Raw genomic sequence first — 16,389 nt, 5'->3', positions numbered from 1 at the left:
CTTGTGAGTATCAAAAGTGTTAAAGAAATGTGTGAGCATGTGTAAAGGGTGTATAAGTAAAAGCAGTGAATTGTATTTTCTGTTTGGATAAAACTTGCAAGTTTGGTAAAGCCATTTGAGTTCATTCAACCAGAAAATACTCTAAGTACTTCAGATTGTTCTGAGCTTTCAAAGTTTTACCCTAAGAGTGACTTAAGCAGTATAATCAGCTAGTGCTTCTGGAGGAGGTTGGTCTTGAGTTCGGAATAAGTATGTTCTGTAGTGGTAACACAGTGGCTCTTCCCTGTGTGACTTGTGTAGAAGTGAAGAAGAAAACTACCCAGTCCCCAGAGGTACAGCATCCCTGAGCAAAAGTTGAATGCATATCATAAGAATGAAGTTTCACTAGCGGACGGAGTGGGGCTGCAGTAAAGGTTTGTGTCTGGGAAACTGGCTGTCAGAACAAGTTCATGGAAGGCCCTTAAGGATAGTGAGATGAACTGTTGGCATCCAAATGTGGGAAAGGGCATATGACATGTGTACTTCGCTGATTTCTGTTGTGTGTGCATGCTTTTTACCAACACTGGCATATATGATTTGAAGCATGACTGGTGAAGTTTTCACTGCTGAATACTGTATAAAAGTAACAGTAAAACTTCTGTTGCTTTACTTGGAATCTTGGAGATGTACTTCCAGATATATGTGGTTTGGGAAGGTAAGAAGACTTCCAAGTGAGGGCCGAACCAAGAATCTTGCAAAGGTAGCCATGAGGCCATCTTACCAACCAATTTAATTGTGCTTAGGTTTCAGATAAATACCTTCTGGACTGATGTTCAAATGATGAGTGGTTCTCATCAAGTAGTTCTGAGACCTGTCAAACAATGGTATACTCAAAGTGCGAAAAATAAAATGGAAGGAAAACTTTTCTCTAATTTGTACATGTAGCAAGTGGAAAAACTGGGCATTAGTTGACCTCTTCTAGCTCTCAAATACAATTGCCAGTTAGTTCTAAAAGGCAGACCAGCCTCCTTATCAGTTTTCTTCTGCTTGCATTGCTTTTACTTCTGTGGGTGAGGTGATGACTCCAGTACAGCTGCTCTCTGTTCTGTGATTTCTAAGGGCACTTAAAAAAGTGAGATGTGTTAACTGCATCATAGGGAGGCAGCAAACTTCATCTTAGTAAAAACCAGGGCGATAGATGTAAGAAAATAGAGTTACACTGCATATCCTTTTACTCTACATTAGTGATAGATCTGAAATACCCCGAGGAAGATCATGATCTCTCAGGTAGTGAAATGTTGAATGACAAAAGCCTGTGGGCAATACAAGGATTTCACCTTTGTAGAATTTTCATGGGCTGAAGGTAGAAGCAATTTATTTGACTTAAGTACTGGCTGGTGTATAATCTGTGTCCACTTAATGGAATGATTGAGCTAGGCAACATCTATCGTTAATCTCTGTAAACTCCCTGAGGTATTAGGAAGTTGCTCCAATTTATCAGAGAGAGGAATGGAGTAGAGAGTGGTTTTGGAAGCAACAGGGAATTTTAATGTGGCTTGTCATTTCAGGAAGACTGCATTATTACTGTAAGCTGTAGTGGTCTCTGGTGGAATTTGTGTGTAATCTTCCAGGTAATACCACTGTTACATCACTCTTAATCAGAGGCAACCTGACTGAATGAGAGAGTGAGCTACACTACATATGTGAAATTTATATCAGTTTTTAAAATACCAGATACTGAGTTTGAAGTAACACTTCCTAAGCATGAAAATTTGCATTCTATTGAATATATTAATATAATATTTTATATAATATAATATATTCATATTAAATATTGGGTATTGAGCTGTCCCATCTTGTTGTGCCCAGCTGTCCACGTGGACCAATGGAGTTCTTGAAAATCCCATGACAGTAGCAGTTGCCAGTTTGGACAAGTCATCCTGACTGAGGCTGCAGTTGTCTTATTTTTGCCTTTCTGTTTGCTGTTTTCTTGAGTGTTAGAACTCATTTTTGTGGACCACACTCAGTTTCTGTGGAATTTCTCTCAGGAGCAGTGTGTTGGTATTTTATTTGATTATGTTTGTGTTTACTGTGGATTTAAATACAGAGTTCTGTCTCGATTTATTTTCTGCTCCAGTTACTGGGGGGGAAAACAGCCATTGCAGCAATTCCTTTTACTTCTTAATAGATAGGAAATGTCTGGTAAACTAGGCAAAATTTTATTTTGTTTTATTGTCATTTCCAGTTAATAATTTTTCTTTTTGAGAAACTGTATGTACTCCAGCTAGTTTACAGCTAAGCTTGAAAGAACTGGGGGAAAATCAGAACCTAGGCTAATGGTGTTGGGCAGAGCTCTTTGTCAGTTTTGGCTATTAGGTTTGTGCCCTGTACCTATCTTGTCAAGGATTTGAAGAGGAAATGTGATTTTTTGTTGCACTGTGTTGTGGTTACACATGACACTTGGGGTGGTTACATGGCTGCCATGTTTGAGAAAAAAGTTGAGTCCGAATCTAAAATCCAGTCTTTCAGGTAGAAGTGAAAGAGGCAGTGGTGATTAAAGGAGAAGTCACTGCTTTAGTTACTTGGTTAGGGCCAACCAAGGTTGGTCTTTGGCAGTAGGAAAGCTGGGAAATACTCCTTCTGAGTGGGAAACTTCAAGAAGGCAAATTGTCCTGAGAAACAGAAGATCTTGAGAGAAAAAACATCTAGAGATTCCAGAAGAAAGAGATCACCTCTTCTCTACTTGCGGAAAAAGGACCGTCAGTTCTGTGTACAAAGGATAAAAACTGTAAGTATTGGCCAGTGGGGGTGTTCTGTATGTTAGAAACCCAGCAGCACCTCTCAAGATTGTTGTACATGATGGTCTTGGAGGTAATTTCCAATCTTGATGATTCTGTGATTCTCACATGTTACAGAGTAGATGTGAAGTAGATGATTAATTTGGTCTTGCTAAACTTGCTCAAAACACAGTCTCACTGGATAGAATGCTTTTAGGATGTGAAGGGTAAAGGGACAAAAACTGAGGCTAGAGCTATAGTTGCTGAACTTTTTTTGTGAAGGATTTGTGTTGGTTTGGCTGAAGGTCAAGGACCAATCAGTCTCTTACAATGAACTTCAGTATCAGAGAAGACAGTTGAGAATAATTATACTCCAAAACAATCAGATATTTTTATTTTATTGTCATGATAGCTGTACTGTAAGATATTCATATACTAGAGTCATAGAATATCCTGAGTTTGAAGGGACCCATCAGGATCATGGGTTCCTGGTGCTCTGCAGGACACCCCATGTATCACCCCACATGCCTGAGAATGTTGTCCAAACACTTCTTGGCAGGCTTAGTGCTGTGACTACTTTTTGAGGAGCCTTTTCCAGTGCCCAGCCACCCTCTTGGTGAAAGACCTTATCCTGATATCTAACATAAATCTTTCCTGACTCAGCTTTATGCCATATCCTCAGGACCAGTCACTGGTCATGAGAGTGAAGAGATCGGTCCCTGCTCCTCTGTTTTGCCGTGTATGGATGTTGAAGACCGCAGCGAGGTCTCCTCTCTCCACTCTGAACATACCAAGTGACCTCAGCTGCTCCTCATGTGACTTCCTTTCCAGACCCTTCCATGCTTGTGGTCCTGCTTTGGATACTCTCCAACAGCTTCATGTCTTCTTCATATTGCCGCACTCAAAACAGCCCCCAGCACTGGAGGTGAGGCCACCCCAGAGCAGAGAGAGCAGAGCAGGAGAATCCCCTCCCTTGCCTGTCTGGTGATGCTGTGCCTGATGCCCCACAGGACATGGGTGGGCATGTTGAGCTCATGTTCAGGTTGCCATTGACCAGGACCCCCAGGTCCCTTTGTGCGGCACTGCTCTCCAGCCTCTTGTTCTGAGGTCTGTCCATACACCCAGGGTTGCCCCATCCCAGGTGCAGAATATGGAACTTGCCCTTGTAAAACTTCATGTGGTTGCTGATTGCCCAGCCCTCTGATTTGTCAAGGGCCTCCCTCTCTACTTCAGGGAGTTGACAGCTCCTCCAAATTTAGGGTTGTTGGCAAACTTATTTAACATTCCTTTGAGTCCTGTGTCCGAGACATTTATGAAGATAGTGAAGAGAAGTGGGCCAACTGAATTTTGTCAATGTAAAAATTCTTCTGTGAAGAAGTTAATAAATTTTTTAGAAACCTGATAAAACATCATACAAATGTTTGAAGAATGCAAACTATATGTGTAAAATTCCCATCCTTTTGTGTTATAGATGACAAGGACAGCATTCTGCCTTGCTTGTAGCTTATATTTTGTAAAAAGCTCTAAAGGGCCCAGGAGTTGTATCCTCTTAAAAAACAGGAGCAGGTCTGTCAGTTCAGTCATGAAATACACATCTGCTTCAGGTACTTTATTTTTCTTCTATGAGAGTGCTAGTGTTTAAGTGCTGTTTTACCTAAGGAGGTATGATCACTATTTTAGACAATGTCAGCTAGCACTTTCTGAGGCATCTGGTTGGACCCACAGGCTTTAGTCTTGTACAAGATCATTTATCTTTGCAGAGTGGGGATACTGCTTTACATCCCTATGCTTCTGTTTTATTCCTACAGTAAGATATAAACTACTGTGTGTGGCATGTATGGAATAGCAATTCCAGAAGCACAATTTCAGGAAGAAATTGTTAATTTCTGATGTTTTTCTCTCTGAGTACTTTGCTAAGTGCTTAGGTGTAGGAATCTGGAAGTGAAGTTGTGTAACTCCTGAGAATGGTTGCTCCTCCATGGTTTAACTCCATGCCAGGTAGGGTCTCCCCCTGTCAAATAACTTGTTGGCAAAACCAAGAGAAGCTCAGTGTCTGAATTTGCATGAGAACCTATCCACTTGTCTATAACGTTTCTGTACTCTTTCACAGAGGTGAGGTTCCAATGAGCTATGGTGACAAATCTAACATCACAATACTTGCATAGGTCTTCCTTTCTGTCATCTATTGATTGGAATGCATTCAATGATTAAGTTGCAAGTTGCATTGCTACTTATTAATAATATTCTTTGTTCTTCATAATGTTTTCTGGAAAAGGATTTAACTTGATTTAATTTTTAATCCAAAAGCTATATACCATTATCTCTGGATCTTAGTTTAGTTCGCACAGTTTGGTTTATGTTTGATGGAATTAATCAGCTCATTACCACCTTTCTTGTTAGAAAAAACCTTCACATGATTCTTAATGTTGTGGGGTTTTCTGTCATTTAGCAGCACAGCAGCATCCACAAAATTACTTCTGTTTTTATTCACAGTAGAGAAAAAGCATGCATTTGCTTTTCCAGCTGTGACATGACAACACTCAACTTTTGAATCAGAAGATGTGAAGTAAGTGTCATGGTACAATTCACTTTCTGCTCTGAGGCACCTTGTTGATTTCATCTTGGTCTCCCTGGCGACTCCACTTATCGTTAAGTCATAAGCTAGCCTAGGGCCTTCCTCTGTTATTTCTGCACAAGCAGAATGGAATTTCAGCTTCGTGGCCAAACAAGATGCATTGGACTGTATCCAGTGGTTAGAATGCTTATTTATATTCAGTGAAACTTAGCTGGGAGAAATGTGGAAAATGCTGTCACTCTGCTCTCAGAAGATTTGTTCAACGCTGACATGACGATCAGGCTAATTTTGCAGAGGAAGATGGGAACAAGAGGGGTAGAATTACATTCCTGTATTTGAAACTCAAGTCCTCTATCTCATAGTAATAGCATTTGGGATAGAAAATGGTGACTGCTTTAAGTGCAAAATGTAGGATGCAGCAGTAGACATTTTTTAATTACCAGTGTTTTCCTTCAGACAGCTTTTCAATTAAAAGAAGAAAAAGTTCCAATTGTGTCTATGTGTCCTGGTCTTGCTGAGGCAATGGTATGTGATGTCTGACTTTGCGTGGAAGTTATGCTGTAATCAAACTTGCCCTCTTTGAAAAAATGTAAGGAAACACAGGACTCCTATCTGGAGATAACCAGATCAAGCAAATTGGTTTCTTGAACATTTAAACACTTGTGTGTCAGGGCTGGTGTTGTGTCTGGGGTTTTTGGACATGGGTGAGCTACTCATCTCTGTCATTTTTACTAATATTATCCTCAGACTTGAAAGAGAGGGCATGCATGTTGCGGAAACCATCTGCTTAAGTAGAAGAGTGTCCTTTTTATTGCAGAGAAATAAAAAATGTTTATGAAATTCTTACAGACATTTACAGCAGCACATTTACCTTTGTAAGAGGTTTTAGCTTAGATTGGTTATGATTAGTGGTACTACTTCTTCATCAGTATGTTAAGAAAGTGGTTTCCTAAGTTTATCCATGTATTATTGCTGGAAAAGAGAAAATGTAGCAGAATATTGATCCTTGTCTTTAGAAGAACAGACTTAAACTTCTTGAGTCAGCTTGTAGATGAGATCCCATGAGAGGCAGCTGTGGAGATATCTAAGGCAGCTTTTTGGTTGTCAAGTGTAGCCTCCTTCCGGAATAGTACCTGCATTTTGAAGTTCACAGACTGAGGGCGTGTGTCAGGAGGTCACATGGTTGAGTGGCAGCTCTGACTGAACTCAAGTGCACGAAACACTTGTACACCAGTGGAAGGGATGGGCTCCATGAAAGAAGGAAAGATTTCTCATGTCATGTAGAAGAGCCAAACTCAGTTGGAGCTGAAATTTGTTATTGCACCATAATTGAAATTTGATAGATGAGAAGGGCAGCAAGGACTGTTAAGCAGCAAGAGCAGTCTAAGGAACATGTAGACCTGCTGAGAAGATGAGGTGGTAGACCTAGTAACACAGGAAATAGAAAAGGCTGAGTAGCATTTTTTGCTTTCTTTATTGGTAAAGTCTGCTGTCAGGCCTCCTAAGCCTGTATACACAGAGGCCAAGTTTGGGCCATGATAAAGAAAGATTGAGTTAAAGACTTGTTAAACAATCCAGACTTATGGATAAGGTCATGGGGCTAAGTGAGATGCATCCAGTGCTGCTAAGGGTACTGGTCTGTGTCACTGTGAAGGCTTTCTCTGTGACATTCAAATGGTTACGATGCCTGGGTGAACTACATTATGACTAGAAGGCGGCACACATCACAGCTAGCCAGAAGAAAGATAAGATGAATTCGGGAATTTCAAGTGTAATTGAAGCCTCCAGGGAGATCATTGAGTCAGTCTTCCTGGAAATAATTTCTAGGCCCATCAGGAAAAACAAGCACAGAGTTATCTGTTCAGATTGTGCCTGACCAACATTGTGTTATACAGTGATGTGATTAGCAGTGTGGGTGTGGAAAGAACAAAATACTTGACACAATCTCTTTTTATCTGAAAGGGAGAAATATGACTAGATTGGTAGAATTCCAGGTGGGTGGAAAACTGTCTGAACTGGTGTTCAAAGAGTAGGGGTTCAAATAGTGGCTGGTGACACATGACATTCCTCAGGGTTTTGAATTGCAAACATTTACTGTCTTCATCAATCACCTAGAAAATTGGGATGGAGTACACCCTCAGGACATTCACAGGTGACATAAAATTGGGAATGATTGATAAGCTGAAGGTCAGGACTGGTATTCAGAGGCATAAGAGGTTGAACGAACAGACTGATGGGGACCTTTTGAAGTTCAACAAAGGTGCTGATCCCTGCACTTGGAAAGGACCGGTCTCGTACAACAGATATACTATGGACTCACTGGCTGCAAAGTTTACTTGGAAAGCGAGATCCCAGAAGTCTGGTGGACAAAAAGTTGTAAAAAAGTAAGCAGGATTTCCTTTGCTGCCATGAAAGCTAAGCCCATCCTGTTCAGCATTAGGAGTGATTTAATTGAGAGACTTCAATAATCCCCTCAATTCAGCTGGAGTCCTTTGTGCAGCTTGGGCTCAACAGTACGAGAAAGATGCAGATGTACAGGAAGGAGTTTAGTGGTGAGCCACTGGGACAGTTGCTGAAGTGCATGATAGTCAAAGAGAATCTGAGAAATTGTATCATTTTGTCTTGAAGAAGGAATGGCTTAGAGGGGACTTTACCTTTGCAGCTTTTTAGTGGCTGATTGTAGAGAATTCAAGCTTCTGGAGATACTGGGGGAAAGGGTAAGAATCAGTGGGCTGATGTTGCAGCAGATGAAGTTTTGAGTAGAAGTATTAGGAAAGATTTCACAGTGAGAAAGGTTAAATGCTGGAGAAGATTTCTTAGAGAGACTGTGGAGACTGGAGATGCTCAAAGCTTGACTAGACAAGACTGAGCAATGTTACCTGACTTAAAAGTTGTCTCTCATCTGAGCAGAAATGTGGAGTCACTGAAGATCCCTTCCTTCATTGTTCTGTGGTTCCATTAGTGGCAGCATCTTCTACAAAGAGTCAAAATGAACTGATGGAAAGAAAGCCATAAAGCAAAAAACCCCAAACAGTGAAAATTACAGAATGTGAGGAAAAAGAGTTGGTTATGTCTGAAATCCTGTCATTTTGAAATTTAAATGCAATGAGACTTTATATGTTTGTATAGAATTTATGACATATCTTACCCTTCTGTCTTGAGGCAGAGAGAAATGCTGTATTAAGCTGCTTATTGTTAGCCGCAATTAATTATGAATCAATGTCTGGAAACGATCAGAATGTGAAGCATATTTCTTGCAAGCACAAGAAAAGAGAACCCAAAGAAATGGAACAAATGGAGAATTAGAGCTGTTATGCAGTTATGAGCAGGCTGGATTTTCTGTATTGAAAGATGCATGATTGTTTCTTGTTTTACAGGATATAAATTTTAAAAGAAGCATGGCTAATGTGTCCCTACTCCAATTGCATTGTATTGCAGGGACCTTGGGATGTTAGTCAGCCACTTTTAATTCCCATGTGAATTCAGAAAAGGCAGGTTCATTTGATATTGCGTTAATAAACTGTCTGTTAGTGCTAACAGACAAACAAAAAGCTATTCTATAGGAGGTCTGAAGCTCCAATCCCCAGACTTCTGGTTGTATCTTGGTCCTCTTGTGTCTTCACAAGAAAAAGTGAAAACTTGTAAAAAAAAGTGAAAAGTTGTATTTGTTACATACTTGCCAATATTGTAAATCTTGCTGCAGAGATTTATGGAGTTTATTTGTTTAATTGGTAATGTGATGTAATCAAACAGGAAAAATTATCCTCTGTCAACTAGATTTTTCTGTCTTCTGAAATTTTAATACAGGAGGATTGAGAAATTGAAAAATGACAGTATTTTGTGGGCACAGATATTTAAAACCATCTTCATGGCCCTGAAAGAAGTGACCTGCAGCAGTTGACTGGCTAATCTAGGTACTCTTGGCCAGACATTAAAATCCTTCCTCTTTTCTTTCTCTAAGCAAAATAAATTATTGATGGCTAGATCTACATTTTTCTGACTCGCTGTGATCAGTCTGAAGTTTTTGTAGCTCCTATTTGAAAAACACTGGGATAAATTTAAACAAAATAACTCTAGGCTTTCACAAGGAAATTTTTTAGTAGTTGTTTATCTTAGACTTCTAAAACATTATGGAATGTACTGCATCTGATGTATTTCAAAAGTGATATTACAAAATGAGGATAAAAAACGGAATAAATCTTAAAAATTTGATCCATTGTAAATGGAACAATGAATAACTGAACAAAATAGAGTGAGAAAGACTATGACAATCCAAAATTTAATAATTATGACGTGTAATGGAAGGAAGAAGGTGAATCTCAAGACAAATAACAAGATAATGGGATGCTGAGAGGAAATTAAATAAATACGGCTTACTGAACATGACTTCAGGTCCAGATACTGAGTATTGCTCTAAGTATAGTTTTAATGTGTATTTTATTGAAGTGTTTTTCAAATAGTCTTAACAGACATTTTCCTTTGTAATTTACACTGGATTCTGAAGGATCAGCCCTTTCTGAGCACTTGTAAAAATTCCTTATGTCCTGTCTGGCTATATCAGGGCATATTAAAATACATAACAATCATCGCATTAGCGGGAAGTAATGTTTTCCAGTGAAAGACATGCTGATTCCAGTGTGCGTTCTGTAACTGAAATGACATGGGCTTTATAGGCGGGTGCGGTGAAGAATGCCACACCCAGGTATCCACAGCGAAGCGCCCTTTTTCTCTTTGTTACGAGCAGCGTGGTATCTTTTCGGGGGCAGCCTTGGAAGGGCGGATGTGATTCCCGAGCCGATCGCCGTCCGTGCGCTGCCCAGGCGCGGCCACGCGGGGGCGGCCTAGGACCGCGGCTGGGTTCGGCCGCGGGCGGCTCTGCCCTCCGGCGCGACGGCGGCGGCATGCTAATCGCAGAAGTGGTAACAAAAGAGAAGAGGTGCGGGCTTTTAAATGGCTTCTTCTTTGATGCGCACTGTTTCTGGTCCGCAAAACACAGTTCGTCACGTCAGCGCGGTTTAGATTGCCTTCCTTCAGAGTTTTAGCTTCTAATTAGCTTGATACAATCTTAAGAGCTGCAGCATGTTAGTTTAGGAAAAAAGTCTTGCTGGTGTCCTTGTGCATCATGCATTGATTGCCCTTGAGAATTCATTACGTACACTCATGTTTATACGAACTTGTTATTTCTGGAGGGTCCTTTCCAAGAATTATCAATGTAAATGCTACAAAAATGACACTCATTTCATATTTTGAAGGTGGCATGTGTAAAAACTTACCTTCACATCTATTATATAGTCACTTCAGGGACATAAAACATAGGTGGTTGCATAACTCTTTACAATAGAAATCCTACCTTTGTTGTCTAATGATTCAGACAAGTACTGAATTGTTGCAGTGTATCATTACATTTCTAAAACTGTATGAGAACCTTTAATGGAAAAGGGTCATTGAAAATCTCTGAGTAATAACGCAAAATAGCTTAACAACCACTTAGCTGTAATTATATAACAATGCAATCTTTTTTCAGAAATGCTTTAGATGTATGCAAATACTGTAAAGGCCCCTAGTGAATAATGCTCTAGTCTCTTAACATTGTCTGAAAACACCAGGCTTTTAAAATCACTCTTCAGGTGAATTGCATTTCATTTTGGAGAGATATTAAGGTATAAAATTGTGACGGAATGCCAAATGTTGTCAAGGGTATTCTGAATCTCACTGGTTCTTTCATTTTGCTGGTTTTTTTTGTTTTGTTTTGGGGTTTTTTCTTTTGTTGTTGTTGGTTTTTTTTTTTTCAATATTTTTTTTCCCCTGAGAGTGGGATTCTAGTATGTGATTCACTAGCTCCTTCCTTATGTTTTCATTTAAACTACAACTGGTGCCATGTGTCTCAAAAACTTAATGAAGCAGGAACCAACCCTGTGTATGTCATGGACAAACACTTCAGTTAACCCAGAGAGCTCACAAGATGAGGTCCTTGAATCTTACAGTCAGAGGCACCTGTTTGTTTGCAAGAGCATAATGATTATATATGATACTGAATAAATCAATCCAGATTAGGGGGGGGAAAAACCCAGTGGTGCTGTCTTTTGGTTAGCTGCAGAGCTATGTTGGAATAGAAGGCACAGTAAAAAGTGTATTGCGATTCTAAAATAGTTGTAGTGATAAGTAGTGGAAACTAATGAGAAGGTTTTTATAGTTACCCTGCTTCATCACCTGTAAATATCCCTTTCAGTCTACAAGAAAAACATCTGTTTTCTCTGTGTTTTTCCCTAGTAGCTACATATATGTGCCTATCTCTACTGTTGTTAAAACTGTGAAACCAACAGCATAGGACTTACTCATGGCATCATAAACCAGATGAGACCCTTAACACAGTATAAATCTCATTTCAGCCTTCAGACTACTAGTGATCTGAAAAGGGGAAAATGAAGTAGAGAAGGTATTTTTTGAATATGAATATCCAATTCAAAACAATTTTGAGAACTCTACTTTCAAGAGGTAAATTGTTTTAAAGACTCTTGATATGTGATTCCAAATTTTTAGGAATACCTCTTTCGAGAAGTGTGTTGTTTGAAGAGTTTTGTTATTAAAAAAAAAAAAAAGAAAAAAGGTAGTGAAATCTTTAGGTATAGTTTGGCCCTTGTATTGGATTGCATGCCAGATTTTGGTAGTGGGGCTGTTTGTGGAGGTTCTACAGAGGTGACTTCTGTGGGAAGCTGCCAGAAGCTTCCTTATGTTCAGCAGAGCCAATCCCAGGCAGCTCCAAGATGGATGTGCTACTGGCCAAGGCTGGGCCAGTTAGAAGTGATGGCAACAACTCTTTGATAACTTCTTTAAGGAGAAAAAAAAAAAAAAGTCATTGCATAGTTGTAATTGTGGCCAGAGAAGAGCAGAATGAGAGGATTAACAGCCCTGCAGACACCAAGGTCTGTGAAGGAGAGGCAGGACTGCTCCTGCAGTCCCTGGTGCAGACTATGGTGAAGCAGCTGTGCCCCTGCAGCCCATGGAGGTCCATGGGGGTGGAGATCCACCTGTAGCCCCTGGAGGAGTCCCACAGCAGAGTAGGTTGATGCTTGGGATCAGGAAAGCTAAGGCACAGCTGCAGCTGAATTTTACAAAGGGTGTGAGAAATACTAAGGGCTTTCACATGTATGTTAGTCAGAAAAGAAGGACACCATTCCACATGTCCTAATAAATGAGACTACTGGCATTGAGACACTGAGGCACTCATGAATTGCACTGCCTGAGTTTTCACTGGTAATTCACTTCCTGCTGCTATCAAGTCCCTGCATGTCAAGGGAGGAACCAAAGGAATGAAGTCGCATCTACCATAAGAGATCAGGCTCAAGACCATCTAAAATCCAAAAAATATGGGGCAGAATGAGATGCATCCTAGAGTCCTGAGAGAACAAGCAGGATGTAATTGCTAATCCAAATCTCAATGTCTAAATAGAAAGAAATACTGAGTGCTGTCTCTCAGGAGTCTGTGTAGGGACCAATATTGTTAAGTACCTTCATATCAACATAGACAGTGGGAATGAGTACATCCTCAGCAAGTTTACAGATGATAGAGAGAAGGCCAAGTGCAAGGTCCTGTACCTCGGTTGGGGCAGTGACCAATATCAGTATTTGTTGGGAGGTGACTGGATTGATGGTAGCCCTCAGAGAAAGACTTGGCCATATTGGTAATGAAAAATTAAGTGTAAGCTCTCAGTTTGCACTTGCAGTATAGAAAGTTAATAATATCCTAAGCTGCATCAAAATGAGTATGGTCAGCAGGCATGGGGGGTGATTCTAGTCCTCAGCTCTCAGGTGACCTCACCTGGAGTACTGTGTCCAGCTCTGGGGTCCCTAGTACAGGAAAGACATGGACCTGTTGGGAGTGGGTCCAGTTGATGGCCACGAAAAGAATCAGAGGGCTGGAGCATCTCTCCTGTGAGGAAAGGCTGAGGGGGCTGGGGTTGTTCAAGCCTGGAAAGGAGAAGGCTGCAGGGAGAGCTTAGAGTAATTTTTCAATATATGAAGGAGATGAGTTAGCAGAAAGACACAGAAAGGCTTTCTGAAATTGAAAGAGGGTAGATTTAGATTGGATATAAGGAAAACATTTTTTACTTTAAGGTTGGTAAGACACTGAAACGGGTTCCCAGGGAAGTACTGCCCCCATCCCTCAAAGTCCTCGAAGGTTAGATGAGGCTTTGAGCAGCTTGATCTGGTGAAAGATGTCCTTGCCTTGGGCATGGGGGTTGGACTAAATGAAATATTAAGGTCCCTTCTAATGCTACGCAGACTGATTTTGTGTTATTTGCTGGGAAAAACTCTGTTTCCTACCTGTATCTTGTGATTGCCCATCTGAAAAGGTACAAGATTGTACTTGCTTTTTCTCACTCGACTATGCAAGTCATCTTGGAATATGACTGTGCTTCAGTAGATTATTCTTTTTTCACAGGCTAGGTCAGATACTTACTTGATTGTATCACCCATACAGCAAAGATCAGCCTTCTATGAGCATTTATGGAAGCAGAGTTTAATCCTTGAATTAATAACGTAGGGAAAGTCAACATGACAGAATCAAGCAAGAGTCAGAATTAACAAAAATGTTAATGGAGTCATATTCCCACCATAATGCTCAGTACATCTGGGTTGTGATTGCCTTATCTGGAAAAGTGTCAACTCAGGTTTCCTCAGATTTCTAGCAGTACTAGAAGAAAGTCAATATATTATAAGTACTGTCTGTGGCTCTGACTGAGGAATATATTTTTAATAAGCTGCTTAATGCAAGTATAAAATGTTTGTCTTTTTTTCCTTATATTTCTACTTTAGACTGACTAAATGCAAGCTGCCAGGAAAACAAAACAAAACAAAACAACCCCCCAGAAACCAAATGCAAACAACACACTGCTTTAGCTTTGACACTTCTGACCACTCTAATAGAGACATTATTGTTCAACTTCAGCTCAGTTTATGTTTTCACAAAGAAGAGATATGGATGAGAGATGAGAAGTGGAAAATTAATTTGGGAGCAGTCACTTTTAATTTTTCTAGGACTTCTAAAAGCATTATAAGGACACTGAATCCCTAAGGAAATACAGTGCAACTTTGGGATGCCTGGCAATCCAGGCAAGAGGGGAGTCATAAGAGGATGTGCCTCTGTATGCTGACCTGAAGAAGGATTGCTGAAAGTTCTGGCATCTCTCCCATGAAAAAATAAGTCAGAAAGCCACAGATCTATTTTCTGTCTTTCTGGAATGTGTAAGTTTCCATGTTGTTGCTCATTTCTGTCTCATTTTTGAAAAGCCTTGACTTTGTCTGTGCTCTAGTGGTTTCAAGAGTTCATAGCTAAAATTTAAAGACACCAGACTTCCTTTTCTTTCCCCAGACTTCCACCACTGCTTTTTGTTCTTTTAAGTGTGCTCTGAGTCAAGGAACTTGGATTGTCCTAAGCCTTACTCCCTTATAGGAAACTCTTTCCTGTAAGCTGATTAAAATTATTTTAAAGTGGAAGTATATCTGGTAAGCTTTTACAACAACAACAACAACAACAATAATAATAATAATAATAAAAACCAATACATTAATATTACATATATAATAGAATAGAATAATTCATTAATTAATAGTATTATTAATGAATATAATTGATATAATTGGTTACTATTTATTATTATTATTAATAATAATAATTTTGGGAATCAGTTTTTTCACTAGGCGTCCTTTGAGTTCAGTACATATTTTAATATAAAAAATACCTTCTCTTATCCTTGTAGGTCCTTCTTATCCTTTGAGGTAATTTTGATATCCAGCTGTTAGCTGATTCATGAGTTTTGTATTTGGACACAGCAGAATGCTTCTGTGGTAAAGTAGGCTTCATTCTTCCTTCATGTTCCATTGCCAGCTTTTATGAAGCTACATCTGTAAAAGTGCCACAAAAAAAGTGCCACAGGTAGAAAGGTGATTTGAGTATAGAAAAGTTCTCTGTAAGATATTTATAATGTAGCTCTGCTAATACATGAAAATAACCAACACCCTAATAACACTAGATCCTCACACAGAAATGAGATCAGAAAGGAGGCAGAATTAGCTTAACAGGATATTCGTCTTGCTTCTGAATGGAAGTTACAGGCTTGCAGTAATAAGATTGTTAGCAAGGTTATGGCTTTTTGCCTATTACAACTATTGCTGCTTTTTCCAGAAAAGAGCAAATAGCTCTTGTGAATAGGACTCTTAAACACAACTGAAAGCTATGGGTTGTTTTCTATTTATTTTTATGCTGCTTTGTTGTGAGCAGTAATGTATCCTTACTACCAAAGTATCAGGTATTACTGTGAAAACTAGGTGTATAATGTAGTATTACTTGCTTCACTAGTAATTTTTGTTTATATAATTGGAATTACTTGGGTGTATTTTAAAGACATTGGCCAGAATATTGAGTTTAACTGAATGATTTTGGTTAGCTATATGTAAAAAATATATTCATGTAGGCTTCTCTATACTGTTTCCCAATATATCTGAGCATTAGAGGGAATAGTCAATGCTTCAATTCTCAACCTGCCTACTACTGCTGACATGTGTCAGTGATAAAATTTGCCAGTCCATTTGATAGAGATGAGTTGTTTTTGGCTATCTCTTCAGGGATATAGTCACTAAAAAAAAATAAGGAAAAGAAAGAGTAAATTCCTCTGGGCTTGAGTGTAGTGATTGGAAGGCTTAGGGCAGCATGCAGGAGCCTATGTCAGACTGAAAAATGTCCTTGTAAGGTAGTTTATGTGGGTACCCCATCTAACAATATTCGGGATGAGCCAGAGGTGGGGTTGGGAGTTGGGAAGGTATGTCATGAGCAGGCTCTGGTCTAAAAACCAGCAGTTAGAGCAGCTGGGTGGTACTGCTCTGAACAAGGACTGTTTAATTTATGGAAGTCCTTGTTAATCCCTGGTGAATAGGAGAGAATCAGAAGGTTGCAAAGTGCTTTCAAGCCATTTTAACATCCTTTCTCAGTGCGTTTGATTGCATTTTGTACGATGCTGCATCATGCCATAGAGAAGCTGTACTGCAACTTGCTCTCTT

Source organism: Poecile atricapillus, chromosome Z (genome assembly GCF_030490865.1).
Source record: "Poecile atricapillus isolate bPoeAtr1 chromosome Z, bPoeAtr1.hap1, whole genome shotgun sequence".
In the NCBI taxonomy this organism is placed as follows: Eukaryota; Metazoa; Chordata; class Aves; order Passeriformes; family Paridae; genus Poecile; species Poecile atricapillus.
Note: the sequence above shows the minus strand (reverse complement) of the source record.